Below are 8064 nucleotides of genomic sequence, written 5' to 3'. Positions count from 1 at the left end.
GGAAACTACTACTCACTGGGAAAGGCTGTTGTGTGTGAAAGTCAAGAGGAGTCTGGCTGGACCCGTGAGGGCAGTTCAGGGTGCTACATGTGGTTGCTAACTTTGGAGGGCTTGATGGCAACTTTGGGTGCTTCATCAGAGACAGTTTTGGGTTTAGGCCCATGGAGTTACCCTGAAAAGAAACATTTCTAATGTTGGGCAGCAACAAATTACTCTTGGGCCCTGTTCTTCTTTCCAGGGATTGTTGGATCCTGAGGGGCTCCATGGTTAGGCTCATCCTCTCTCTCCCATGCTTTGCTTTTTCTTATTCCGATGTTTTTCTTACCCTAACTAAGCTTCTTGGGGTCACATCCAGATGGGCAGCCAAGATCAGGAGAGAAAGCTTCATGATGGAGCGGCACTCAGAGGGGCTGGACTCATGTACCTTTAGACTCTCACTTCAGCATTCATATTTCTTCAGCGCTCAGGAGATCCATGATTGATGGAGGTACTGATTTACTTTGGAGTCTGGAGCAGTCAGCTGTGAACCCTGTGTGAGGTGGTCCTTTATAGCACCCTGGAGAAGTCTCAAGAGACAAAGCCTCTTGCATCCTTGGACTGAGAGGTCCTGAAGGGTATAAATGATGTCTTTTCCACTTTAACTGTCAGCCCAGCTTGGCATTGGTAGGCACACTCAAGCCTGGGGGAAAGAGAAAACAGTGTGGGTCTAAGAAGGGGCCTCAGGCTACTTCGTCCCCATGCAAATTGGGATGGTCACAGTGGCCTTTGCTGGAGGGTCAGATGCACTCCACCGGGGGGCCAATTAATAAACAAGGAACTGAAAGAGGATGGAAGAGAACAACTTCCCATGTGAAAGAAATTCATGCCCAAGAGAACAAGTTTCAGAGGCCCAGGAATGGAAGGAAATGCTAAGTACTACCCTACATAGTGTCACATGCATTATCTTATAACAACAACTCATGTGAACTTGGGTCTGCAGTAAACCTAAAATATGGGAAATATTAAAGGACCTGCTTTGTTTTACATCATAATGTATTAATTTATTTTTCATTTTATGTCAGTCCTCTGCCATTAGAACGTAATCCCCATGGGAACAAGACCTTATTTATCTTGTTCACTTCAGAGCCCCAAGGATTTGCCGCTTACCTGACACATACTAGGTCCTCATTAAATAGTCAAACAAATGAATGAAAGACCAGAAATGTAAAATGAGTACAGAGCTGTCATGATTCATGACATGGAAGGAAAAGGAATAATTTCTATTGAGTATGACTGTGGGACACAGAGGGTTCCAGGTGTCTTATTTAAGTTATATCATTTAGCATTTTTGCCAATTATTCAAGGCAAGGAATATTCTCTCCATTTTGCAAATAAGGAATTGGAGGCAATTCGAATTCAAGTTTCTGAGCAGAGGTCGTACAATAAGTAAGTGGCAGAAATAAAATTCACACCAGTGTCAATCTGATTCCAAGGGTTGTGTGTTTGAAAGTCTGGCACCTCAGCGGGAGGAGGAATGGTGTCAAGGCCATGACAGAGGCAATTACAATTATGTTTTTAAGTGAGGCTTCAGCCAGAGGATACATTCAGGAATTCTTTTAAAAAATTTTTTTTTATTTTTAGTGACTTTTATTGTTTTCTTTTTATCAATAACTTTACAAGCAATACATGTTTATTGCAGACAATTAGAAATACATAAAAGCATAAAGTGAAAAATAACAATCATGCATAATCTCCACCACCCAGAGATAACCACAATCTGCATTTTGATGCATTTCCTCCCAGTGTCTACATATTTTTTTTAATTGAAATATCATTGACCTACACACTATGTTAGTTCAAGGTATACAACATAGTGATTCAACAATTCAATACATTACAAAATGATCACCATGATAAGTCTAGTTACCATCTGTCATCGTAAAAGAATATTACAATATAATGACTATATTCCCCATTCTGTACATTTAATCACTGTGACTTATTTATTTTGTAACCAGAAGTTTGTACCTCTTAATGCCTCTCATTTATTTCACTCATTCTCTCACCCCGTCACTGCTGGCAACCACTTGCTTGTTCTCTGTATCTACGAATCTATTTCCATTTTGTTATGTTTGTTCATTTGTTTTGTTTTTTAGACCCCACATATAAGTGAAATCATATGATATTTGTCTTTCTCTGTCTGATTTATTTCACTTAGCATAATACCCTCTAGGGCCATCAATGTTATCACAAATGGCAAGATTTCATCTGTTTTTATGGCTTAGTAATATTCCATTATACATAAACATATTACATTTTCTTTTTCCATTCATCTATTGATGGACATGTAGGTTATTTCCATATCTTGGCTATTGTAAATAATGCTGCAATGAACATAGGTGTGCATATATCTTTTTGAATTAGTGTTTTTGTTTTCTTTGAAAAAATACCCAGGAGTGGAATTGCTGGATCATATGGTAATTCTATTTTTAATTTTTTGAGGAACCTCCCTACTGTTTCTATAGTGGCCACACCCATTTACATTCTCACCAACAGTGCACGAGTATTCCCTTTTCTCATAATCCTTGCCAACACTTGTTATTTATTGTCTTTTTTGATAGTAGCCATTCTGACAGGTGTGAAGTGACATCTCATTGTGGTTTTGATTTGCATTTCTCTGATAATTAACGATGTTGAGCATTTTTTCATGTGCCTGTTTGCCATTAAAATGTCTTCTTTGAAAAATGTCTATTCAGGTCCTCTGCCCATTTTAAAATCAGGTTGTGTTCTTTTTTGTTGTTGTTGCTGTGTGAGAGTTCTTTGTATATGTTGGATATTAACCCCTTGTCAGATATATTATTTGCAAATATCTTCTCTAATTTAGTGGGTGGCCTTTTCATTTTGTTGATAGTTTCCTTCACTGTGCAAAAGCTTTTTAGTTTTGATGAAGTCCCATTTGTTTATTTTTGTTTTTGTTTCCCTTGCCTGAGGAGACAAATCCAAAAAAATATTGCAAAGACCAATGTCAAAGAGCACACTACCTATGTTTTCTTCTAGGAGTTTTATGATTTCAAGTCTTACATATAAGTCTTTAATCCATTTTGTGTTTATTTTTGTAAATGGTGTGAGAAGGTAGTCAGTTTGATTCTTTAGCATGTAGCTCTCTAGTTTTCCCAGCACCACTTATTGAAGAGGTTGTCTTTTCTCCCATTGCATATTCTTGCCCCCTTTGCCATTCATTAATTGACCATAATAGTGTGGGTTTATTTCTGGTTTATTGATGACTGTAGCTTTTTAGTATAATTTGAAATCAGGGAGCATGATACCTCCAGATTTGTTTTTCTTTCTCAAGGTTGTTTTGGCTATTTGAGATATTTTGTGTTTCCATACAAATTTTAGAATTATTTGCTGTAGTTCTGTGAAAAATGCAATTGGAATTTTGATAAGGATTGCAATGAATTTGTAGATTGTCTTGAATTAACAATATTATTTATTCCAGTCCATGAGCAAGATATAGCTTTCCATTTGTTCATGTCATCTTCAATTTATTTCATCAATGTCTTCTTCTTCTTATTATTATTTTGAGTACAGGTTTTTTTTTACCTACTTGGTTAGATTTATTCCTAGGTATTTTATTCTTTCTGGTGCAATTGTAATTGGGATTTTCCCCCTTAATTTCTCTTTCTGATAGTTTTATTTGTATATAGAAATGCAACAGATTTCTGTATTATATTAATTTTGTATCTTGAAACTTTACTGAATTCAATGATTAGTTCTAGTAGTTTTCTGGTAGTGTCTTTAGGATTTTCTATGTATAGTATCATGTCATTTGCAAACAGTGACAGTTTTACTTCTTCCTTTCCAATTTGGATTCCTTTTATTTATTTTTCCTGTCTGATTGCTGTGCCTAGGACTTCCAATACTATGTTGAATAAAGTGGCAAGAGTGGGCATCCTTGTCTTATTCCTGATCATAGGGAAAATGCTTTCAACTTTTCACTGTTGAGGATGATGTTAGCTGTAGGATTATCATATATGGACTTTGTTATGTTGAGGTATGTTCCCTCTATACACCACTTTCTGAAGAGTTTTTTAAAAATCATAAATGGATGTTGAATTTTGTCAAAATCTTTTTCTGCATCTATTGAGATGATCATGTGGTTTTTATTCTTCAATTTGTTAATATCACAGTGATTAATTTGCAGATATTGAACCCTCCTTGCATCCTTGGGATACATCCCACTTGATCATGGTGTATGATCCTTTTAAAGTATTGTTGAATTTGGTTTGCTAATTTTTTTTGTGGTGTTTTTGTCTGGTTTTGGTATTAGGGTGATGCTGGCCTCATAGAATAATTTGGGAGTGTTCTTTCCTCTTTAAGTTTTTAGAATAGTTTGAGAAGGGTAGATATTAACTCTTCTATAAATGTTTAATACAATTGACCTATGAAGTTGTCTGGTCCTGAACTTTTGTTTGTTGGGAGTTTTTAAGTTACTTATTTAATTTCATTACTGGTAATTTCCCTGTCCGTATTTCTATTTCTACCTGATTCATTCTTGGGAGATTGTACATTTCTAGGAATTTTTCCATTTCTTCTAGGTTGTTCATTTCATTGGTGTATAATTGTTTGTAGTAATCTCTTATGATCCTTTGTATTTCTGTGGTGTTTCTTATAACTTCTTATTTCTAATTTTATTCATTTGAGCTCTCTCTCTCTTTTTTTTTTCTTGATGAGTCTGGCTAAAGATATATCAATTTTGTTTATCCTTTCAAAGAATTAGCTCTTAGTTTCATTGATCTTTTCTATTTTTTTAGTCTCTATTTTATTTCTTCTCTGACCTTTATTATTTCTTTCCTTATACTAACTTTGGGTTTTAATTGTTCTTCTCTTTCTAATTCCTCTAGGTGTAAGCCTAGATTGTTTATTTGAGATTTTCCTCTTGTTTCTGATGTAGACTTGTATTGCTATTAACTTCCCTCTTAGAAGTGCTTTTACTGTGTCACATAGATTTTGGATTGTTGTGTTTTCATTTTCATTTGTCTCCAAATATTTTTTGATTTTTACCTTTGATTTCTTCAATGATCCATTGGTTGTTTAGTAGCATATTGTTTAGCCTCCACTGTTTGTGCTTTTTGCAGTTCTTTTTTTCTTGTAGTTGATTTCCAGCCTCATGGTTCTTATGGTTGGAAAAAATGCTGGATATGATTTCAATCTTCTTAAATTAACTGAGACTTAGTTTGTGGCCTAGGATGTGATCTACAGGAATCCTTTCTAATGAGGTAGCAGGAGGAGAAAGCAGAGTGAAGACCACAGGGGTGCTCATCTAGCTAAAGAAAGAACATGCCAAGCAGAAGGGCAAGGTCTGCAGAGGAAACGTGGATAAATGAGCTTCTCAGAAGCTAATGTAGGACATGGCATTCCTACAGACTTTCTAGGTCAGAAGGAGCTGGCCATGGAATTTTAGCACATTAGTAGGTGATTAACATATATGTGGTAAATTAATGAATGAATGAAAATATACAATAAGATTATCTTGCCAATGAGACTGGGAATACTTTAAATTCTCTGAATTTTCTGTAAACTTGTGGTTAAATGTAAAGACTTAATTTCATTTAGGTTAAACATTTTGATGATAGTATTTCATGGGTGATGCTGTGTGTTTCATATTCCATCCCATCAGGGGGCGTGCAATTTCAGAATGTGTCAGCGTTAGTAATGGTAAATTTGAACATTGGATTAAGGTGGTGTTGCTGAATCTCTACCTTCTAAAGTTACATCCCCCCTGCCCCCCACCAATCTTTGTCATTGGCTAATAATCTATGGGGTAAAACTTTGAAACTGTGCAAATATCTAGTTCTCCAACACTTCACCTAATTTTTTCTTAGTATCCATTTATGATTCTTATCTGAGTCAGTTTTTTTTTTAAGCTATTTTATTTTTTTAAAATTTATGGCTGTGTTGGGTCTTCGTTTCTGTGTGAGGGCTTTCTCTAGTTGCAGCAAGTGGGGGTCACTCTTCATCGCGGTGTGCGGGCCTCTCACTATCGCGGCCTCTCTTGTTGCGGAGCACAGGCTCCAGACATGCAGGCTCAGTAATTGTGGCTCACGGGCCCAGTTGCTCCATGGCATGTGGGATCCTCCCAGAACAGGGCTCGAACCCATGTCGCCTGCATTGGCAGGCAGATTCTCAACCACTGCGCCACCAGGGAAGCCCTGAGTCAGTTTTTTCATTTAGCATTTCAAATTGGTGATTTTCTCATTCTATTATGTGAGGGGTGCATTTTTTGTGGATGATTACTATATATTGTGATGAAATGATACAAGTGTGCTTATTGTTAGGGAGATGATCTTTCAGATAGGTCCTGGCTGAATTTAAGGAACCATCCTTGTCCTTAAAACCACTTTTCTCTGGGCACCCCCCCAGCCTTCTGATCACTCAGTTCTTTATTTCATACCTGTCAAGCCTGGGATAACTGCTGAATGATCAAGTGTCTTAGTCTATTCGTGCGATTATACCAGAATTCCAGAGACTGGGTGGCTTATAAGCAGACATTTATTTCTCAGTTCTGGAGGCTGTGAAGTCCAAGATCAAGGTGCCAGCAAAGTCAATGTCTGGTGAGTGCCTGCTTCCTAGTTCATAGATGGCTGTCTTCTCACTATATCCTCACATGGTGGAAGGGGTGAGGGAGCTCTCTGGGGCCTCTTTTACAATCCATTCATGATGGCTCTGCCTTCATGACTTAATCACCTCCCAGAGGCCCCACCTTCTGATGCCATCACATTGGGTGTAGGATTTCAACATAATTTTGAGTGGACACAGTCAGACTATAGCACCAAGCTTCTAGATCTGGCCTTAGCTTATTGATTAGCTCAGTTTGAGCTCCACAGGCCTTCATCAAGGCATTGCAGACAATCAGTGGTAGAAATGTCTCATGGATTTTCTCATTGATTGAATTAAATGCTCAAACTTTATATCCAAAATACTTGGGATAAGCATATTAAGCAGGCATAGCCTTGTGGCACATGCTTGCTTATGTGTTAGGCAGTGAACACCACAGACAAATTTCTCTGAGTAAATATAGAGGCAGGGATCATTTGCAATAGAGAGAAAACCAACTCAAAACAGTTTACGCATGAAAAGACATTTATCAGCTCAAGTATCTGAGGTATCTAGAAATACAGCTGCTTCTAGCAGGCCTGGTCCAGTGATTCTAACGCTTCTTTCTGGGTCTTCATCTTATTCTCTCATTCTGCAGACAGGTTTTCTCTGTGTGATGGAGAATGTGACCCAAAGAAGCACCAGATTTATACCTTTCCAGGATGAGGTCCCTGATGCACGGTCCTAGTTCCAAATGGAAATATCCTGGGAAAAAAATTCTGATTGGTCCAGCTGGAGCCACATGCCTGGCCAAATTCAATCAAAATAGGGGAGGCCTGGTTTGAGCACCCAAACTCTGGTCAAGGGAAGGTGGTAGTGTGATTGACAGACACAGATGATTTGGTTTGGGAGAGGGGGAGAGAACGAGATTCAGAAAATGGCAGTTCATTCAGTGATGGAACAAGTGACCAGAATTTCTTTACATATTCCTTTGCTGATCAGTCAACATTTAACAAGGGTTGGTTAGTAGCTGGCTGGCTGTAGGCTTGCAGACTCTCAGAGAGCCTGGGTGAGAGAGCAGGGCGAGGGTACAAAAGGAAACAATCTGCCTTGGATTGAGGGTGGGGAGGGGTACTCTGGAAGCAAAGGGTTCCTCTGATCCTCAGTGTCCAAAAGCTACAGCCCCTACACAGTTATCTAACTCTACTCATTCTTAAATTTATTTTATTTTAATTTAATTTTATTTATTTTTGGCTGCATTGGGGTCTTCGTTGCTGTGTGCGGGCTTTCTCTAGTTGCGGCAAGCGAGGGTTACTCTTTGTTGTGGTGCACGGGCTTCTCATTGCGATGGCTTCTCTTGTTGTGGAGCACGGGCTCTAGGTGCGTGGGCTTCAGTAGTTGTGGCATGCAGGCTCAGTAGTTGTGGCACACGGGCTTAGTTGTTCCGCGGCATGTGAGATCTTCCCGGACAAGGTGTTGAACCCGTGT

The sequence above is a fragment of the Balaenoptera ricei genome, chromosome 15 (genome assembly GCF_028023285.1).
Source record: "Balaenoptera ricei isolate mBalRic1 chromosome 15, mBalRic1.hap2, whole genome shotgun sequence".
NCBI classification, from domain to species: Eukaryota; Metazoa; Chordata; class Mammalia; order Artiodactyla; family Balaenopteridae; genus Balaenoptera; species Balaenoptera ricei.
Note: the sequence above shows the minus strand (reverse complement) of the source record.